Below are 21,763 nucleotides of genomic sequence, written 5' to 3'. Positions count from 1 at the left end.
AGAGGAAGCAGGGCCTGGCCTCTAAAATCTCAACTGCTTCCTTTCCCAACTCTTGAACCTTTCGTGGGAAGTCCACCTAAGGGTCCTCAAGCTAATGGGTGACACAATCAGGGCATCGGGACTCAGGTGTCTTCTTGACCAGTGGCCCCAGTCTGGTTCCTCTGCACTGACCCAGGAAAGGCAGTGTGGTACACTGGTAAGAGCAGGGCTCTGGAGTCAACCTGGTTCAAATCTGCCTCTCCCATCACTAGCTGTGGAGCGTTACCTCCTTGAGCCTCACCCTCATCCTTTGTGAAACAGAGGGCCTGCCTTCAGGGCTACTTGTGATCATTAAATTCAAAAATGGACATAAGGCACCTAAAATGTGCCTTATCGTGGTAGATGGGAGCTGCTTGCTGTAGCCCCAAAGACGGGCCTGACAACTGATGAAGAGCCTGTTGTTCTGAACTTATCCCAGAGGCCCCCAGGGCAGGAGCAGCCTGGAGACCTGGGAGTGGAAGGAGGAGGCACGGGGGCACCTGCCAAGGAGAGATGGACCAGGTCAGGCTGATGGAGTGAGATGTTCAGAGTTCTCTGTCATCTCCAAGGCCTACAGGTTGTCTGCAGATCTAGGGTTTCATGACAACAGGAGAGAAGGACACGTAAGCCCATGGCTGGGTGGAGAAGGAGGCTGGGGGCTGAGCCTGGGGAGGGGGTACCCAGGAGAATGGAGTAAACTGCCAAGTAGCTGAGGCCCTTATGAGGGGCACCCATCTCCATTGCCACCCTGAATGTGTGTGTGTGTGTGTGTGTGTGTGTGTGTGTGTGTGTGTGTGTGTGTGTGACTTGTTTGGGATCAGGAGAGAAGAGAGGAAGTCGAGTTTGTAGCTTTAAAAGATATTAATTTCTTGGGGGTCTTGAGATTGGGGTGGTCTACATCTTCCAGGTATCATAGGCTGTGATTTTCCTAGATTATGCATACACGTTTTTAATATATGTGCTATATGTTTTATAAGTGTGTGTGTGTGTATACTATATAGATTTAATTGTACAGAATCAATACAAGCTAGTTATGAAAAGTTTGTTAAATATACAGATTTGCCAAAGGAAGAAAAAAAATTTATCATCCACCTGCCCTAGAAATCCACCACTCAATGGTTTCTAACCTTTTTCAGATTTTAAATCCTTTTGAAAATCTGCTGGGACTTCCCTGGTGGTCCAGTGGCTAAGGCTCTGTGCTCCCAATGCAGGGGGCCCGGATTCCATCCCTGGTCAAGGAACTAGATCTCGCATGCTGCAACTAAAGAGTTGACATGTTGCAACTAAAGATCCCGCATGCTGCAACTTAAAAAAAGAAAAGAAAAGAAAGGAAAATCCACTGAAAAATCTCAGATCTTCTCCCCAGAACATGTTCCTAGGAGAACATTTGTGTGTATACTTTCGTTAGGTTCCCCAGGCCCCCAGGCTCACCCTCGACTCTGGGAGGGTGCAGCGAAGAGCGGTTTGGGTCCGACCGCTGGCTTCTTCACATTGCGAGGCTCTGACTCTGAAACCAACCTCAGAGGCCAGAGAGATGGATGATTCTGACCACCCCGAGGCCTCTGTGAGACACACTTGTTCAAAGTCTCCTTTGAAGCTGTTTCTGTTTCCAGTCTCGACCACCTCTTAGATACGATGTACAAGCGTGCTCTGTGTCATTTAAGTCCTTTTCTTTGCGCTAAATTCACTGCTCCCTTTGGGGGCTTTCAGCCAGGACCGGCTTTCCTGCATCATTGGGGGACTCCCCCGTAGGATCGGCTCATTTGCGGAGCCCGCCTGTCCTTTGGAACAGTTGCAGCCGGTGGGTTTGTGCCCCCGCCCCCCACCGCGTTCTGCGTGAAGGGCCTTGGCTTGGGCAGGTGGAAAAGCCAGCCCAGGAGAGCTGGGTGTTGACCATGGGTGGGTGGAATGGTCTCTGGGGGGTAGGAAGTCAGGGACATGTCCAGGCCTTGCGTGTTGGGCTCCAGGCAGCTTGAGACCCTGTATGATGAGCACACAGACCCCCTTTCACTGAGTGGGTGGGCTGGCGCAGACCACCCCACCCCATGGTGCCCGAGGCATTGGTGAGCCTCCCTGAGACCTTAGCATGTTCTCTGCTCCAGGCCTGGGGGGGGGACCCTCCACTTTTGAGAATCCCAAGGCTTTTCCTAGTTCTGTAGGGAACCAGCCTCCCTTGGTGCCACTTCCCATTTTGGACAGTGACCTCGCCTGGTTTCCCCTCCCCCTTTTCTTTTTTTAAAAATTATTTATTTATTTATTTATTTTTGTCTGAGTTGGGTCTTTGTTGCTGCACGCGGGCTTTCTCTGGTCGCGGTGAGTGGGGGCTACTCTTCCCGCGGTGCGCGGGCTTCTAATTGCGGTGGCTTCTCTTGTTGCGGAGCACGGGCTCTAGGCGCGGGTGCTTCAGTAGTTGAAGCGTGCGGGCTCAGTAGTTGTGGCTCGTGTGGGCTCTAGAGCGCAGGCTCAATAGTTGTGGCACACGGGCTTAGTTGCTCCGCGGCATCTGGGATCTTCCTGGACCAGGGCTCGAACCCGTGTCCCCTGCGTTGGCGGGCGGATTCTTAACCGCTGCGCCACCAAGAAAGCCCTCCTCTCCCCCTTTTCTAATACAGCAAGCTTTATTGAGATATAATTCACATGCCATAAAATTCATTTAAGGTAGGCGGATTCTTAACCGCTGCGCCACCAAGAAAGCCCTCCTCTCCCCCTTTTCTAATACAGCAAGCTTTATTGAGATATAATTCACATGCCATAAAATTCATTTAAGGTACACAATTCAGTGGTTTCTTAATATACTTACAGAATTGTGCAACCATCACCATAATCTATTTTAGAAAATGTTCATCACTCAAAAAAGAAACCTTGTACTCACTAGCAGTCACTCCCCAGTTCTCCCCAACACCCCCTGCCCTAGGCAACCACTGGTCTACTTTCTGTTTCTATGGACTTTCCTGTTCTGGACATTTCATACACATGGAATCATACAGGATGTGGTCTTCTGTGGCTGGCTTCTTTCACTCAGCCTGTTGCTGATTCTTTAGGAACGTGTCTGACTCATAATTACAGTGGAGGAGTTGTTTGTACTGACTGTTTATTCAGTCACAGGTATCGGACGGAGCCTCTGCTATACTAAGCCTGGAGCAGGTGCTGGGCCACACAGCAAGGAACACGGCAGCCATTAGTGTGTTAGTTATCTATTGCTGTGTAACAAGTTATCCCAAAACTTAGCTTAAACAACAAACACTTACCATCTCGGTTTCTTTGGGTCAGAATCTGGGAGCAGCTGGGGCTGCAGGTGTATGTGGCTGGAGGTACCTGCCAAGGTTTTGTTGTGTCAGTTCCTTGCCATGTGGGCTTCTTCATAGGGCAGCTTGAGTGTCCTTACAATATGGCTGCTGGCTTAGCCCAGAGTTAAAGATGAGAGAAAGAGAAAAGAGAAAAAAAAAAAAATAGATGAGAGAAAGAGACAAAGATTGCCCAAGACCGAAGCCCTACGGTCTTTTATAACCTAATCTAGAAGGTGACCGGGCATCACTCTGCCATGTTCTTTTGGTTACAACCCTGCTATTATGTGGGTGGGGGAGCTGCACAAAGGTGTGGCTACCAGGAAGGACAAGTACCTGGATATAGTTTCATATAGAGAATGGTCCTTATGAGATCCAGGACCCAGCAGGCTCATTCATGAAGGGCTTACAGTGCTGCCTCTAAATGAGCTCTGGGTCAGCTCTGAGTTCTCTGGGCTCCATGCTCTATTGAGGCCTCTTCCCTCTCCCCTTACTCTGTATTTGTAATTAGGGAGCTTGACATGTAATTATATATAGCCTTGAACTTGGTTCTACCAGATTTACCCACTTCTGTTAGAATAATAGAATAATTTTGGGCTTCCCTGGTGGCGCAGTGGTTGAGAGTCCGCCTGCCGATGCAGGGGACACGGGTTCGTGCCCCGGTCTGGGAAGATCCCACATGCCGCGGAGCGGCTGGGCCCGTGAGCCATGGCCACTGAGCCTGCGCGTCCGGAGCCTGTGCTCAGCAACGGGAGAGGCCACAGCAGTGAGAGGCCCGCATACCGCAAAAAAAAAAAAAAAAAAAGGAATAGAATAATTTTTACAGATTCTTTCTCCAGGTATTTGTGAATTCTGTTTGCATTTCTATCGAATGGGTGAGCCAGTTTTTGAATTTCCTTTCATTCCCGTCATCAAGAAGGGTATTGACTAGAACAGGCCCAGGACTCATCCCGGTAGTTTTGACCACTTCCCACCAGGGCACTGGGTCACATCATCTAACAGAGTCTCCGGAGACCCCTCCTTTTCCAAGTGGTCCATAAGATTGTCTTGAGGGGCAGGACTGGGTCATGATAAAATGGGCATATATCATGCATAAAAAAATCGACCCTTGCGCCCTATAGGAGGTGGATGATTCATTGTTAGAAGCAGTTTTAGTTGTTGGTAGATGTGGGTTCTGACCCCTGCTCTGCTACTTATTGTGTAACTTTGGGTAAGTCTTGGGCCTCAGTTTCCTTAAGGAGATGATGATAATACCTACTTTGTGGGGTTGTTTTGACGATTTGATGAGATAAAGTCCCAGGTATGTACTGCTGCACAAACCACAGCAAACTTAGAGATATAAAGTAACAAGTGTTTTTATTATGGGCATGGATTCCGTGGGCCAGGAGCTCAGACAGGGCTGGACAGGACAGCTTGGCTGTGTTCTGTGGTGTCTGGGGTCAGCAGGGAAGACTCTCAAAGGGCTGCGGATTACTTGAACATCGGGTTCGGGGGGAGGGGTGCTGGAATCACCTGGAAGTTTCTTCACTTGTCTAGTTGCCTGGGCAGGGATGGCTCAAAGGCTGGGCTCAGATGGGACTGTCAACCTGAGTGCCTACACTGGCTTCTCTTTCTGGCTTGGGCCTCCTCACAGCATGGCGGCTCTGGGTCACACTTTCTTGATGCCAGAACTCCAACAACAAGCATTGGTGCTTGGTTCCAAACCAAAGTGGAAGCTGTATGACCTTTTATGACCTAAACTCTCAAGTCACTTAGCACCACTCCTGCTATACTCTCTTAAGTCAAGGAAGTCAAAAGCCCACCCAGATTTAAGAGGAGGAGACATAGATGTCTTTTCTATGAGAATTGGCCACCATGTTTTAAAGCCTTCATGATAAATGTAAGAACATTTAGCACGATGACCGGCATGTTGTATGGGCCAGAACATGTTAGCTGCCCTTCCCTCTGCTGCTGCTGCTTTTTTTTTTTTTCACCTCTTTATTGGAGTATAATTGCTTTACAATGGTGTGTTAGTTTCTGCTGTACAACAAAGTGAATCAGCTATATGTATACATATATCCCCATATCCCCTCTCTCTTGCGTCTCCCTCCCACCCTCCCTGTCCCACCCCTCTAGGTGGTCACAACGCACCGAGCTCATCTCCCTGTGCCATGCAGCTGCTTCCCACTAGCTACCTATTTTACATTTGGTAGTGTATATATGTCAATGCCACTCTCTCACTTCAAGGTACCCAGCTTACCTTCCCCCTCCCCGGGTCCTCAAGTCCATTCTCTACGTCTGCGTCTTTATTCCTGCCCTGCCACTAGGTGCTGTCCGCTTTGGTATCTCTCAGGTACTGACCGCTGTGGATCTGATTGTGTGACTTACGTAAGCCCCCTGCCCCCGTCTTAACTAAATGATCTTTAAGCTGCAGCTCAGTAAATATGTTTAGTCTAATATTGCCAGATTCATTCTTTTTACCTTCTTCAAGTTTGGACCCAACTTTTAAAAATTTCCTAGCCCTTAGTTGAATTTCCTTACCCTCAACGGCTTCTCAAACGCATCTAGAGGTTTTCACAAGGAGATTCTAGAAGGTCAGTTTCCCGAGTCCCCCGGGGTATCTTTCGTGAGCTTTGATGTGTGATTCACACAGTCCCCTGATGTTCCAGGCACCCTTTTTATCCCCTTACTCTAATTTTCTCAGAATAAAAATTCACAATTGACCTTTTCCAGAAACAGAGGAATAGCTTTTCTTCTCTAAAATGTATAAAAAAGTCTAAGACATCATGTCCTCCCACAAGGATCACATGCTAGAATTGGAAACCTAAGGCTCACAGGAAACCGTGGTGGAATGCAGGATATAACCAGGTGCCCCACCGCGAGGCCCGGCTGGAAGCCCCCTACCTGTGCTGTCCCATTGCTCCTTACCTCTACTGGCCAAGTCGGTGATGTCTGGTGGCTCTTCTCTTACAGGGGAGGATATGGCTCTGGAGAGATTAGGACAGTCATCCAAAGGCAGATCTAACTCCAGGGCTGGTGCTCCTTCCTTTCTTGGGGAGATTCCCTGCAACCACGCATGCTTTGGGGTTGACATGTTGCATTGCAGACAAAAGCATCACTTTTTAAATCTGTGCCTCCCCTCCCCCACCCCCAGATCACAAACTCTGGAAGCCTCAGTTCAGACAGACTTTTTTGGTCTAAGCTTGGGGAATTGGCAAAAGAAAGAAGAAGCTCCAGATTCTAATTAACTTTGCTTTTTAACTACAGATGAGCCACTTTTTGAGTTACCTGGGGGTGAGAGTCTCAAAGATTAATGAAAACATGTAAAGATGACAGGCAAGCGGGAGCCAGACACTCCTGTAATTAGGTTCCCTCATCCTTGTGCCTTGAGAGTAAAAAGATCAAGGGAACAAAAGGACAGGGGAATTATGTGAATAACTGTGGTAACTGTGTTCCGCCTTTGAGGAGGATTATTTTTCAGAGTCTTCCTGTTTTTCCCAATAGAACTTAAAACAAACATTTAACTGTTTGTTTTTTTGGTTGTTGTTAGTTTCATCTTTTTTTTTTTTTTCAACTGTAGCCTTTTTAGTCTTGTCCCTACTCAGCTTTCTTATCTGACCACACCTAAAAATGCTATAGAGAAAGAAAACTTATTTTCCTTCTACCCTTCTAAGTTCTTGGCTGAGGCCTCCCCACACCTGCCCTGTAATAAAAAGACAGATTAACAGGAGAATAACAAATTTAAACACATACATATGTGTGGAAGCCCCCCAAAGATATGAGACTCAAAGAAGTCACCAGAGCAGAAAGCTTTTGTATCTTTTAGACAAACAATTAATTTGTGAAGAATTGACAAGACAAGGGGTTTGGGCTAGGGGTAGTAAGATGGTGAAGAAGTTAACAAGGTTTGGGACTTCCCTGGTGGCGCGGTGGTTAAGAATCCACCTGCCAGTGCAGGGGACACAGGTTTGATCCCTGGTCCGGGAAGATCCCACATGCCACGGAGTAACTAAGCCCGCGAGCCACAACTACTGAGCCCACGCGCCTAGAGCCCGTGCTCCGCAACAAGAGAAGCCACCACAATGAGAAGCCCGCCCACCGCAAGGAAGAGTAGCCCCCGCTCGCCGCAACTAGAGAAAGCCCGCGCGCAGCAACAAAGACCCAACGCAGCCAAAAATAAATAAATAAATTAAATAAATAAATTTTTTAAAAAATGTTAACCAGGTTCGTTTACACAGCCTCTTTGGCCCTAAACTCCCTGTCTCTGGTGGTTAGGGATGCCTTCTACCTCCTGGAACAGGGAAGATCCCTTTCACATGGGAGATTTACTTCCTGCTTTTAGGGGATAAAGAATGTTCAGAGTGTCCTTTGTGCACTGGCTGTTTATCAACTCCTTTTAATTCAAAATAATCAATATGCCAAAGTGGCGTACTTAGGGTTGACATATTCTGAGCCCCTGCAATGCTGAGTGCCAGGTTTGAATACGAAGAGCCAAGCAGAATTCTAGGAAGGTTGGAGGCTGGGATATCGGTGGGCAGCAGAGAGAAGCTGACATTTCATCACAGCGAGCTCACGTGGAAGTGTCAGGATAGGGAGAAGGAGTGCCTCATGGAGCAGATCAACTCCCCTCTTAGAGGTCTGTTGAATGTACCAAGGGTTCTCATGGGTGCGAGCGGAGGCTCTTCGGATTTCTTGCCTCAAGCTCGGGAGCTTATAAAGAGGATCCACTCCTTCTGGCAGAGTCGCTAGCAGAGGACTGGGAATCTAATTTCCCTATTCTTCCTAACAATGGTGAAACTAATTTATTTATCCACTAAACTAATTTCTTTAGACCCTCACTAGTATTTCAAAAAGGACTTAAGATCCCTTAGCTTGGAACGAGGAGATCAGGAGACTTTGATTCTTCTTCCCTCTCTGCCAGGTTGCTGCATCTCTTTGTGTCTGTTTCCCATCCGTGAGAGCAAAGACTTCTGAGTGGTTAGTATACGCAGCGGGCACTGTTATAGAGACTTTCCATGTGTCTGTATTAGTTCACTTAATTCTCTCCCAAACAACTGATTACATTATGTATCTTTTGGGCATTTGTCAGTGCAGTTCCAGTACATCTGTGAATACACGCAGGATGACTTCCGTGGCTTTTGCCATTTCAAAGAATCTTGGGTTTTTCTCTTGGCTCCAGAGGAAAATAATACCCCAATTTGAACAGTGCTAACGGGGACCTTGTCTTTGAGCTTGACTTTCAACCAGACCCAGGCTGGAGAGAAAGGAAGTCTGCAGGATAGGGGGCCTGGGGAGAAGGGTACCCGCCTATGGAGATGGGAACAGCCAAAGCCTGTCTGCCCCTTGGAAAATCTCTTTGGTGGCCTGGCCCTGTGGGGTCGTTATCCCTTCCTGCTTGGGGGTTGTTAGGGATACAACCCCTCCCCAGTCAGGATGGCAGTCAGAGAACCCCTCCCAGCCTCTGTTTGCCCATCCAAGGTCCAGCTGTGACCCTGAGGCTTATTTTTCCTCCTGGGAAACCCCCTTCCTGTGGGTCAAGGGCGGTCCTGCCTCCCCCCACCCCCACGAGGTACCCCTCCCTACCCGGGCTGAGTCCGGGTTCGAGCCGCCAGCGTCCCCGGGAGTGAAGGTGGAGGTGGAGGAAGCCAGCCGGTGGAGCCCTGGGTTGGGTGCGGGGCGGTTCCCACCCAGTGGCCAGGCTCCGCCTTCTCCAGAGATGGTCGTCAAAGTGCACAGCCCGCTGCGCTGTGCGGGTAGAGGGTTGAGTGTGAATGCGCACGAGTGCGTGTGTGTCATTGTGTGTTTACATAGAGTAATTGTGTGTGTGTGTGTCTTCGGTCTCTGTGTCTGAGTACTTGTGCGGGAGTGTGTGACTTCGTGCGTCATTGTGTGTGTCAATTTACGTAACTGCCCGAGTGCGTGTGCGTGAACGTGCATGCTAGTGTATGTTTTTGTGAGTGTGTCTGTGTGTGACATCCGGGGACGGGATACGGAGGGGGATCCCCCCATCCTGAACCCCCTTCTCTTCTCCTTGAGGTGGCCGGGGCGCCCGGAACCCCGGCCCTGACAGGGGTGCTGGGGTTGGCGACGCAGAGCTCACCGAGGGTCCCTGGACCTCCCACGGCCGGGCCGCCTGGTCTAAGCATCCCAGGCTTCTTCAACATTCCCGGGAGCTCCTGGCCGAGTTTTTCTCCTGCCCTCTTCGCAGGCTCTAAGGCGACGCTGGGGCGGAGGGAGGCTCTTTGGGCTCGGATGGGCGGGCCCTGCCTTGGGCGCCTCACCTGGAACACTCGCTGGAGGCGGAGACGGGCGGAGCAGTTGGGGCCACCGAGGGCTGTGCCTCAGGCCACTTTGTTCTGCCCCCCCCCCCCGCCCGGGTGGGACACCCTGGGGTCACTCTGAACCTCGCACTCCCCTGCTCCTCTTGCGCTCCACTGTGACATAGGTTGAAGTCCGGCTGTGGACCCGAAAGAACATTCGAGGGGACCTGGGACGTTGCAGGGCAAGAAGCGTGTGGGCCCGGTACCAGTGCAAAGTGCTTCCAAAGCTAGCTCTGCTGCTAAGAGGCTGTGGGATTGGGTGCGGACGTGTGTGTGTGAGTTCCTTGCCCTCTGAGCTTCGGCTTCATTTACAACCCAGGGGAGAACAATACCCACTTTACAGTGTGATGCCTGGATAAAAACTGGAGCCAAGTGCAGGGGGATGACCGCGCTATAGCACGCGCGCTATGCCAGCACGCATAGTTCATTGCAATGAATAGGTGTATCCTGAAAGTCCCGGGTTAACCCATTTATTTTCTAAATCCGACATGTGGGGGGAACTCCCATGGAGAGGGAGGCCCAGCGGCTGGGGAACAGCCCGCACACTGGATTTGAGCACAGAGCCAGGGTTGGCCAGTTACTTGGGTGACCCCGGCTCCCGACAAGTGACACTGGTCCCTTGCCCCGCCCTTTCTGGTGATTCCCTGGGAACTCGGGAGAGGAAAGCAGTTTGGCGGAGGACCGGCCCTGGCTTACTTGGCAGGTGGCATTTTCTGTCCTCTGGCTACAAGGCAGAAGAGGGGCCAGGGCCAGCGTGCGCAAGCCGTCCGGGGTCCAGCGGCGACTGAGGTTCCCGACTCCAGGCGCAACCCCACCCGCCAGCAGGGAGCAGCGGGGGTCCGGGAGGATTTGCAGCGGCGTCCACGAGGCGCGCAGCGGACGCCTGCACTCCAGAGCTTCGCCTGGCTGGGGCTGTGAGAATTTGCCGACGGTGCCCGCGCCGCCGCTGGCCCCGCCCCAGCCCCGGGGACGCCCCGCCCCCTTGCCCTGCCCTCGTCGGCCCGTTGTCCGGGCCCCGCCCAGGACCGCGCCCCTCCGCGGATGCCCCGCTCACCCGCTCCGCACCGCGGGCCTGCCCTCAGGCCCCCGCGGACTCCGCGCCGCAGCCCAGAGGCTCGCGCCCTCCCGTCGCTCCGGGACCCGTCCGCCGCGTCCCCTGGGCAACCGTCTCCAGGGAGACCGGGCCCCGCCCCCGGCACCGACACCCGGTACGGAGCCCACCTGTGCGGGCGTCTGCGGGGTCCCAGTGCCCCCCGCCCCGATACCGCGCACGCCCCGCCACGCCCCGCCCAGCGCCGGGCTTTGTCCGCCTGGGGAGATCCGGGGCCCGGGGGCGCGTGGGGTCTGGAGGAGGAGGCGCGTTCCCGGGGCGGACCGGACCCCGTTGGGGAGGCCGAGGCAGCGGGCCGCTCTCGCGTTGTGATTCTCTGGTGTGGGCTGGTTCATACTCTCCTTTTCTGATCTCATTGCATCCCTTTTATGCCTCCGGGGGGCCGGGAATCCGGGGTGTCCCGCTACCGCCCTAGATGGGAATGAGCAGGGCCCTCAGCCGGGCTCCGGACGAGGACGCGCGCCTGTTCGGGGCAAGCTGTTTACTTGTCAGGGACCGAGCAGTTGCCGCGCGCGCCCTCCCCTCCCCCTGCCCCCGATTCGGGACCGAGCATCCTGCGCTCTAGCCATTCCTAGCGTTGCTTCCCAAAGCTTTGCCCTTGAACCCAGAGGGCTAGAGGGCGGTAGACCCAGCTCCTGAGGTCCCGGCCAGCCTGAGGACCAGAGCAAAAGACGTCCTCCCTGGTCCCCTCTTGTGAATTCTGTCCCGGCTCCCTATTTCCTGACCTGAATTCCTAAGGACTAATTTTTCTCTTATCTTTCATTCTCTCGGCTCCATCACTCTTTTTGCTTCGTCTTTACTCGTTTCGAAAGTGCTTTCTCTACGATCCTGTCTCATTTCCCTGTGACTGAGCTGTTGTTTTTTGTCCTCTTGTTAATTAACTCCCTTGGTCAGAATGGAAGTTATTTCTTAGCTCTTGTCGCTGACCTCCCGTTTCTCTGGTGACAGTGCTTTGGGAAGTGCCTTGCCATCCTCACCTGGATGCTGAATGGAGAGACCATCCAAGCCCATGTTCCTGGGCTCCTGCAGCAGGGTCCATGGGGAATCCTTCCAGGGATTAGGCTGGCAGCCGGGAGAATTCCAGTTTGGACCTTGGGAAATGTCTTCTTGGAATGACACCTTTTCCAATGGCTTCCTAGGACTGGGCTTTTTGTCTCATAGAGAAACCAGTGGTTTAGGTTTCCTGCTCTTCAGGAGCCCAGTGGGTTCCAGGCAGGAGAATCCTGCTGTGCAGGTAGCAGGGGGGAAGTGGGGGGGCCAGGTCCTGCTGCTGGAACCCAGCCGCCTGGGCTCCCAGAACTCAGGTGTCTTTCTGTCTCTGGGGTCAGATTATTTCCAGGAGCCGCCCACAGTAGGGAAAGAAGCACCACAGATGCGGTGAGTGGGCCGACCCCTCCCCACACACCCTTCCTTTTCATCTCCAGCAAGCAGGGATGATCTTCCTTTATGATGCAATTTGGGTCTTGAATGGGGACCTCAAGTTCACAGACCTGCTTTTTTGCAGCCATTGAATGGAACTTGAACCCAGGCTTGACTCAGATCACTTACTTTGCTTTCACAAAACAAACAAAACAACAAACAACTCTAAAAATGATCTGAGTCATCTGTATGTATATGAATTCCTGCTTCAGGCACTGGAAATGTTCCTGTGGTTTGCTTCAGTACCACCAAAGGGAGCTGGGGGTGGCATTGACACAGATGGTGAAAAAGGCCCATCAAGCACAATGTGACTGGTTTGCAAAAAGGAAACCTTGGTGAAACAGTTGCTTTTGAGCTAAAGTCTTCTAAGAGAACGCACAGAAGTTTTCTGAGACTTTCTCTTTTAAAGATTTCTTTCTTTCTCTTTCTTTTTCTTTTCTTTTCTTTTTTTTCAGACAGATAAGGAGCTCAGAGTCAGGCAAGGGCCGAATGACGCTCATTGATCCCAAAGCATCTTTAATCTGCCAGGCAGAGGGACCTTTGCTGCTGGTCTTTCTTGGACCATTCCAGAGAGGTAGGTTGGGCAAAGGAAACAAGTGTGGGGGGAAGAAGAGATGTTATTTTGTAGATAGGTTAAGAATTTGAATGGAATCCACCCTCCCTGACTATCTAGCCAAAGGAGAACTTCTCTTTAGGACTAGAATGCTAAAAGGAAGAGAGTGACCCCAATTTGTGCTCAGAGCCTATGAAGGGGGATGTGAAGTAGACCCCAGCCAGCTTCCCAAGAGAGGGATGCTGCTACCTGGGAAGGAAGGGATGGCTGTGCTCCGAGGAGCCCTGGAGCCCATCATTAAACTGCAGCATTTGGTATTTGACTTGCTGCGTTCATGATAGAGCTGGGCTGACCTATTTGGTGAGAGAAAAATTAAAACCTTCTTCCAAAGGAAGTGGATTGGATTTTCATAACTTGATATTGCTTCCCAAGGAGTCCTCAGGTGGGGACATTCTGTTTCTCTAGAGACTTGGCAGTCACTGTATCAGTAAGAGGATGTTCCTTGGAACTTCTGGGACATCAGCTTGGAAGCTGAATGTAGTCCCTTCATTGTGCAAATGAAGCAGTTGAGGTCAGAGACTGACACTGACCGAGCCTTGGCTGAACACCTGCCTTTGGTATCTGGGGGTAGCTGGATATGATTCACAAGTGTGCAGATTGGTCCCATTTGCAAGCTGTGTGGGTACATATGTATTCTGTGGGTGCACAGCACCATCTTCCTTATACAGATGCTTGAGCAGCTACTGTCATTTCTGATGGTTCAGGTAGGGCACGAGGTTACATGATGTCATCCTTGGAGGCTTTCCCCCACCCCATCTCATTTTTTCTAGGTCTTCATCAGTACTTTCCAAACTTCTTTGTTAGTGTGGACCTCTTTAAAAAGATCAAAGTATTAAGCAGAATTTTAACCTATGAAGCAGATTAAAAGAGTGCCACTGTGGTACAAGTAGAGAGTGGCCCAGAACTCCTCCCACTGAGCACCTGTCCTACTCCTGCCACCCTCTGAAGGCCTTGGGGTGCTTCTGTGGAACCCCGGGACTCCCTGGCACATAGGCGAAAACCATGGATTACGTAGACCTGTGTAGAGGAATTAGAGTTTCTTTTTCTGCTACACACCTGTTTACACTATCTTGATTTGTGTTTCAGAAGATGCCTTTAAATAATGATTTTTAACCCTCCTACTTTTTGATTTGTAAAGGATGCCTATTTACTGTCGAAAGTTTACAAAATACAAAAAAATTACAAGCATCACTCTTCTATAATCCTACCCCCCTCCCGAAGGAACCATTGTTTCCTTGTTGGAGTATCCTCCCCGGAGAGTCTTCTGTGTGTGTATCTTTGGAAACTTGATTTTTATTTCTTGGTAAACATTATCATGAACTTCCACAAAAACATAACTGAATGCATGTGTTTCTCTCTGGTCTGTTTCAAAAGCCCACTAAAATGAGAGTAGAGGAATAAAAAGGTATAAATCCTTAAGAAAACAGAAAATGATGATAGAGGGGGAGGGATATGAGCAAAACTTTTGAAAGATGGGAAGCAGGTGGGTGAAAGGAAAGCAAAGCTTAGAATGTTGAATGTCCTGTCTGTGAGGGAAGCAAGTTGGCTTGTACACACGGCCCACCAAAGGCTAAAGAATGGGGGCCACAGAGTGTTCCCAACGATGGGGGCGGGGAGCGGGGCTGGAAGCAGGAATATTGGTTTAAAGTGTGTGTTAGAGCCACAGACCCCTCTCCCAGGCCACGTAGCCAGGCAGCTCCCTCCTCCACCAGCAGAAGATGGCTGGTTTCCTGCAGGCAGTATTGAACCAGAGCCGCAGAAGGTAGGGGAGGCTCTGGATTGAGAACAGGAAGATTCAGTGAAAGTTTGCGTGATGAATAGACAGACCCTCTCCTAGCTTGTTCCCGGAACATGGCAGCCTGGCTTCTGCCCATCCTCCAGGCAGGGGCCTTGAACTTCTCTTTAAGGAACCCAACCTCAGGTGAAAAAAAGCTACTTCTCAGCGACACCTACCAAGCAACCGGCCCTGCACAAGCACCTTTCAGTGCCTCTCTCTTAAATTTGAATGGGCAGCCTGGATCGTCACACGCCGAATGAGTCCTCTAACATGAAAGATAGAGACCCACAGGTCATAAACATGGTTGTTTTTAAAAAAATGCATATTTATAAAATAATAATAAGCTCTTGGATATCAAAACTAGGATAGTAGAAGTAGAAATTTCAACAGAATAGAGTTAGAAGATTGAACAATGAATTTCTAGGAAGTAAGACAGAAAGACTTGAGGGATGGAAAATAAGAAAGAGAAGATAAGAAAATTAGAGCTGTTTGGGAGGCCCAGTATCCATCTCATAGGAGCTCAAGGGAGAGAAATGGATAAGGAAAAGTTATTAAACTCCAGGAAGAAAAAAATCGAGAACTCAAGAGTTTGCATTAAGAATCTCTGTGTAGCACTCAGCCCAACGAATAATAAGATACAGTACATCAGGGACTTCCCCGCTGGTCCAGTGGTAAAGAATCTGCCTTCCAATGCAGGGGACGCGGGTTCAATCCCTGGTCAGGGAACTAAGATCCCACATGCCGCGGGGCAGCTAAGCATAAGCACCACAACTACTGAGCCCGTGCGCTTCAACTAGAGTGCCCACGTGCCGCAACTACAGAGCCCACGCGCTCTGGAGCCCACGCGCCACAACTAAAGAAAGAAGACCCACACACTACAACTAGAGAGAAGCCCATGCACCACAACGAAGAGCCCGCGCACCGCGACAAAAAGATTCTGCGTGCCTCAATGAAGACCCAATGCAGCCAAAAATAAAAATAAATAAATATATATTTTTAAAAAGATACACTACATCAAAGTTAAAGGTGTTCTATGGGACATCAACATGAACTTCTAAAAGTCCAGAGATAGAGAGGTTACTAAAAGCCAGTGCAGGGAAAAGGGGCCACATACAGAAGATCAGAGCACAGAATGGCATTGGACTTTACAAAATCAACACCAGAAGCTACAAGACAGTGGAGCAACTCTTTCAAATTTCTGAGGGAAATTAATTCCCAACCCAGAATTCTGTAATCATCATTCAAGCAAAATAATAGGATGAAGACATTTTTCAGACATGTAATTTTTCAAAAACTTCACACACACACCCCCACCCTTTGTATCCCTTTTCAAGGAAGCTACTAGAGGATGTGCTCTACTAAAATGAGAGAATAAACCAAGAAAGAGGAACAAGTGGTACAATATGCAGTTGTCTCTTGTTTCTCATTTGGCTCAGCCACCAAATGACTTTCTGTATTTCAGCTGTTGTCTTACTTTGAGCCTTGGGAGTGGGGAGAGAAAAAAACACCTACCCCACCATGGGAACTGAAAAGTACTCTCTTCCAAGCCTCCCCTGCAGCCAACACCTGTGATGTGGGCTCCACTGATGAAATGTACCTATGTTATATTTTGACAGAGAAGAGAGGGATGAAACGTGTGTTGTTTCCATGGTTATGGTGGTGATAGCGGGGATGGGCTGCAAGGTTGAGTTCTTGGCACAGAAGTGGCAGGGGTACAAAGTAGCATCCAGTACTCAGTGGCAATACCAGCAATTTTGCCATCAGACATGATTCTGTATCATGGAGTCCACATAGTGTACTACAGTTATATTTCCTTTCTTGTTCAACTTTTTGTTTTTCCTGGAGTTGATAGTTGCCTCATATTTTTATTTGCTTTGTTTTCAATGTACTAATCACTAATTCTTCCTCAAACTCTCCAACAGAACTATTAAACCCCTCACAATGCAGCAAATATGTCAGACAACCTGTCAGCTCCTTCCCTGCTTAATCAGTGAGAGTCAGCTTCTTTACTTGCAACCAAGAACCCTGACTGGTGGAGAGAAGGTGAAGGGAATTCCCGTAATGATAGTGAAGAGAAATTCCAATATCACGGTTGTGCAGCTGGTCTAGAGAGCAACCAGCCCAATTTGGAGCAAGATGGCTGAGGGCCCCAGGAGGAATCTCTAAGAAAAAAATGGGGCTGATGGATTATCTGACATATTTGCTGTATTATGAGGATTTTATAGTGCTGTTAGAGAGTTTGAGGAAGAATTACATATTCACACATAGAAAACAAAGAAAATTAAAAACGAGGCAACTGTAGGAGTAACAAAAAGTTGAACAAGAAAGGAAACCATAGTGTAGTATGCGTTTTAGCTTTGAACAATATTTACATAGTTATAATAATGGAAGCACTAAAGTTTGATTAACAAAAAGTGATCACGGGCTTCCCTGGTGGCGCAGTGGTTGAGAGTCCGCCTGCCGATGCAGGGGATGCGGGTTCGTGCCCCGGTCCGGGAGGATCCCACATGCCGCGGAGCGGCTGGGCCCGTGAGCCGTGGCCGCTGAGCCTGCGCATCCGGAGCCTGTGCTCCATAACGGGAGAGGCCGCAGCAGTGAGAGGCCCGCGTGCCGCATTAAAAAAAAAAAAAAAAAAAAAAAAGTGATCACATAACTATATCCAGGAAATGGGGGAGAGGATCCATGCATGTGTGTATGTGCAGGAAAGCACAAACTCATCTTCTCAGGTAAGAAGATCAAGAAATATCAGTATAAACCTGTTATTTAGAAATGCAGCGATAAATACCAAAAGATACAACTGAAATTGGGGGTGGTTTGTTTGGATATGGAGGTCAAGGGACTGCTAATTTTTTGCTGCAAGCATTTTAGTTTTAATTAATTTTTAAAATGATGTGCTTGCATACCTTTCACAGATATTAAAATTTAAGAGTCCTTAGTATGATGGCCACATCCACCCATAATATAGCTGTTTTCATCTTCTCTATGCTTTCTGAAGTGTTTTGTCCACAAACACATGTTGCCATGATAAATATATGTGCATTATTGGTTTCATTTAATGTGGGGACTATTTGCAGTGCTGTGTCATTATAATGACTACATTCACTCTTGTTGTTTGTGATGTTATCATTTACTTAGACATTTCTTTATTATTTTTGATTTATGAGTTTCACAGACAATACCACAATCAATATCTTTGTGCATATAGCTTTTTCTTTTTCACTTTTGTATTGCTTCCTTAAGACAGTTTCCAGATTCCCCAAATTACCAGCTATGAGACCATGGATCTTTCTCTTGATTTTGCTGTGTAGTATTGAGGGACCCTGCATGGTTGCAGGCCCAAGGCCCCCCTGGGTGCACCATGAACTGAGCATCATAGGAGATCATTGGGATAGAACTTTTTGTAGGGTAGTTGGCTCTTTTTTTTTTTCTGATGGCAGTAGCAGGAGTCAGTCTCTCTCTCTCTCTCTCTCTCTCTCTCTCTCTCTCTCTCTCTCTTTTTTTTTTTTTTTTTCCCCATATAGAACAGAATTTCCAAAGACCTACACCTCTCCTTCTCTGATGTCTGTCTTGGTTTTCCCCCACTGAGGATTTTTTTCCTTTTTAAAATATTCAAATTAGAAGTTACTGTCCTATTGAATAATATGGACTCAAAGGAGACACATTTAAAATGGGAGAGAGTGGAAAAAAAAAAAAGAAGAAGAAGGGAAAAAAAAAAGTGAGGGAGGCAGAAGTGGGTAGACTAGGAAACCAGGGAATAAGGTCGTTCATGTCCTCAGCTTACCTTCCAAGCAGACACTGGGATGTCTTCTTCTGCGCGGTGTCACGTGACTTTGTCATTTTGTCCAATCCCGTCCTTCACGCCTCTGACCTCTTTTTCTCCGGGTGGCAGGAGCTGGGGTTGTCAGCCCTCCAAACGAGCCCATCCTTCCTCTTCCTGGGATGGTCTTCAGGATGTCCTACTTGCCTGGACTAAAACAAAAAACAAACAAAAAAAGAAAGCATTTGTGTCTTGGAAGAATAGCACATGTATCCCAAAACTGTACCTGTTGAGGGCCCTGGGCCATGCAGTCCCCTCTGGCCTCTGGCTTCATTCTTTTCAAGAAGGTGAAGGCTGCAGGCTTCAAGGCTGGGCTGCTGGGCTGTCTTGCTCCCCAGCTCCTTAAGAGCAGACGATTGGGGTGTTTTGTGGCCTGTAGGGCCCAACGCCTTCCCTCATTCATCTGCTCTGCCAGCTCTGACCTGGGGCCCTGGCCTCATTGCTTTACCTGCTCCATTCTTGCCTCCCTTCCTTCCATCTTCCTCACAGCAGCCAAAGCAGTCTTCTTCGTAAAGCGTGAAATCAGGCCGTCTCAGTCCCCTGCTTAAAACCCCCCAGTGACTTCCCACTGCAGTGGTGACAAAGTCTGGCTCCTCACTGAGGCTCCAAGGCCCTGCAGGATCAGCCACATTGTCTCTCCCCAGTCTCCCCTTCTGCTGTGACTCCCATTACCTGGTCTTCTGCCTCAGGGCCTTTGCACTTCCCGTTCCAGCTGCCTGGAACCCTATTTCATAGATCTTTCCTGGATCCTTCTCGTCATTTGGGCCTCATCTGCAATATCTCACCTGAGGACCCTTACCTGACCTGCCATCCAAAGGAGATGCTCCCTGCAAACCCGTTTTATCACATTCTAATCCTATACTCTCTGAAATCATCTTGTTTATTCAGTTGTTTCTTTTCTTTTCTTTCTTTTTTTTTTTTTTGTCTTTTCCCATTAGACTAAAAACTCCGTAAGAGCAGTGATGGTGCCTGTCCCATTCCCTGATGGACACATAGAAGGCGATCAAATAAATATTTGCTGAATGAATGAATGAGCGAGTGAATGAATGAATAGGACTTGGGACCTTCAGCCTTCTGGGTCAAGGAGGGGCCCCTCATTCTTTTTCCTGAGGATCTCCAGGAAGATGTGGTGGTTGAAGGATCTCCTGGCAGCCAGAGCAAGGTGGTGGTTTCTGGAAAGCTCCTTCCGGGTAAACATCCAGGAGATTCACCAGGTGGTGGGCCCTCCAGGTAAAGCATCTTCCACTCTGCTTCTGAAGCGCTCACTTGCTCTCACTTTCCACCTAAGTTGGGCAACAGGAAAAGTGTCCATTTCATTCTCCGTGGGAGACTGACTGGAAACAACACTTGATTAGAAGGACTTTTTGAGGCTGAGAAGTCCTGAAAATAAACCCGGGTCAAGAGGCCCAGTGTGAACTCTGCTCTGTTCGGCGTGATGTGGAAGGCCGGCCCCTGTGGCCCCCTGCCCCTTGTCACGTGGCTGCTGGTCTCGCATCCTCCCAGCCTGGGTGGATGGTAGATACTTAGACTGTGTGCGTAACAACCTTCTACAACTTTCTGTGACTGAGGCTCCTTCCCTTGGGCTAACTAGGTTGTAACTTTGGGCTCTGAAATCCAGGCATTGGACAGATGTTTTGTCCTCAGGTCGAGGACATGAACATCTCTCTCTGTACAGGTTCATAGGAGCCGTCCAGGGGGACCTCTAGACTCTTGCTTTAGAATAACATCTGAAGGTACAGGGCATGTTTTGCCCAGGGCATCCCCTCAGGGAGGAGGATGCTTATCTCCCAGACAAGCAAGACACAGCTTCGCTTCTCTTCCCACTGCCTTGTCCCCTGCTGAGAGTGACTCATGTGTTCCCTTGGGAAGCCGTTCCCCAGGCACCAAAAAGCCTGTCTTTACACTGACAGAGGCTGGGCAGCGTGTCAACCACATTTGTGACGGCCGCTGGAAAGAGGCAGAAGTCTGACAGACTCGGGAGACGCCAGCTCAGAGCCCCCAAATGGTGGAGTTTCAACAGGAGTGAAAGGGATCCTTCTGCAGTCCTGAGCTTGGGACAAGCCATCAGCCAGCTGGTCTGCCAGCCCAGGGGGACTATACGGGCTGCAAGGTCACTCCTAGTCCCGAAGAAGCATTTGTGGGATTCTACATCCTTTGCTTGCCCTTTTCCCTTAGAAATAACTTAGGGCCCCCTGAGGCGTTCCCTGCTGCCAGTGAAGGATGGTGGCGGCAGTTGTCCTTTTATCGAAATCTTTAGAGAAACTCCTCTGCCGGCCGCTCGGGACTCAGGGGGTCAGACCCCTCAGACCTTCACAGCTGAGAAACTGTTCTTCAGCCTCAGGCCAGAGAAGGTGCATCTCCCTGGGAATGTCTAGGAACAGCTTGCAGAGGGCTGGTGGCAGAGACCCCCCCCCCCCACCCCAGCCAGGATGACTCTGCCGCCGTGCAGCTGTTCCGTGGATTGTGCGGGCCGGAAGTGGGAAGGTGAAAGGAAGCGAGCTCCTTCTTGCCCAGTTTTCTTTACTATTTTATTAACAATTGAGATGTGGACGGACAGAGGAAGCCTCTCTCAAGATTCTGGATGACAGACTGAGAAGGACTGTTCATGGTTCTTCTTTGGTCCGTCCCACGTCAGTGCCTTGAGGGGGGTCGTGACCCTTACTTACCTTCCTGGCCCCATGGCTCCACATCTGTGTGCAGTCTACTGATCCCAAATGATATCTCTGTGACGCCAAAGACCTCTCCCCTGAGCTCCAAACTGGGACGTTGCCCCTTGGCTCTCTCCACTGGCATGTTCAGTAAGCAGCTCAGATTGAGTATGTCTGAAATGGAGCTCTTGCTGTTTCAATTCCCCGCAACTCTGTTTCTCCCTTATACTTTCCCATCTCAGTAAATATCCACCAGCCATGCAGTCTCCCAAGCCCAAACCTGCCTGTCATCCTTGCTCCTTCCCTCACTGTCCCCCATCTGACCCCCCCGCACCGCGCACCCCGCCACCAGCTCGCAGATACACCTTGTTTGCCTCCCTCTCCAGTTCCATCTCCTCCTCCTGGATCAAGCCACGGTCACCGGTGGCACGAGCTGCCCTACATTCTCGCCTGCATGCTTGCAACCCTCCGGCATCATTTCAGATGCAAATAGGATCTGGTGGCTCCCTCTCCTAAAACCCTCTAGGGCTGTGCCCTCACTGCATCGCTCCTAGAGTGAAAGCCAGGTGCTTCCCCTGTAAAGGCTCTGCAGGACTGGTCCCTGCTGGCCTCCTCAGCCCATCTCATCCCCCACCCTGCCCTACGCTCCAGCAGCAAGGGCCCGCCTTCTGTCGGCGGGCCCTCAGGACGTGATGGCTCACCCTGGCCCTCTGCCCCAGTGTCCTCCCCTCGGATGGGCCTTTCTCGGCCTCCCTATATGCAGTAGCCCCTCCTGCT

General features: G+C 49.8%; 1 protein-coding gene and 1 long non-coding RNA gene across 2 annotated transcripts in view; one reads left to right on the top strand and one right to left on the bottom strand.

Annotated features, from left to right (window-relative positions):
- Nucleotides 1–1,635: 1,635 nt before the first annotated feature.
- LOC102979226 (uncharacterized) lies at nt 1,636–8,942 on the bottom strand. The gene is made up of 4 exons (XR_447939.3): nt 8,865–8,942; nt 6,210–6,345; nt 3,267–3,413; nt 1,636–1,998 (listed from the first exon to the last, which is right to left on the bottom strand). It is a non-coding gene; the product is annotated as an uncharacterized lncRNA (long non-coding RNA).
- A 1,711-nt stretch (nt 8,943–10,653) lies between these two features.
- PIK3CD (phosphatidylinositol-4,5-bisphosphate 3-kinase catalytic subunit delta) overlaps nt 10,654–21,763 on the top strand; it is a 30,239-nt gene continuing 19,129 nt past the window's right edge. Inside the window, exons 1-2 of the mRNA XM_024125753.2 lie at nt 10,654–10,809; nt 12,587–12,705. The gene's annotated coding sequence lies outside the window, so the exon portion shown is untranslated. The remainder of the gene's footprint in view (nt 10,810–12,586; nt 12,706–21,763) is intronic.

Source organism: Physeter macrocephalus, chromosome 3 (assembly GCF_002837175.3).
Source record: "Physeter macrocephalus isolate SW-GA chromosome 3, ASM283717v5, whole genome shotgun sequence".
NCBI lineage: Eukaryota > Metazoa > Chordata > Mammalia > Artiodactyla > Physeteridae > Physeter > Physeter macrocephalus.
Note: the sequence above shows the minus strand (reverse complement) of the source record. Positions and strands in the feature narration are given on the sequence as shown.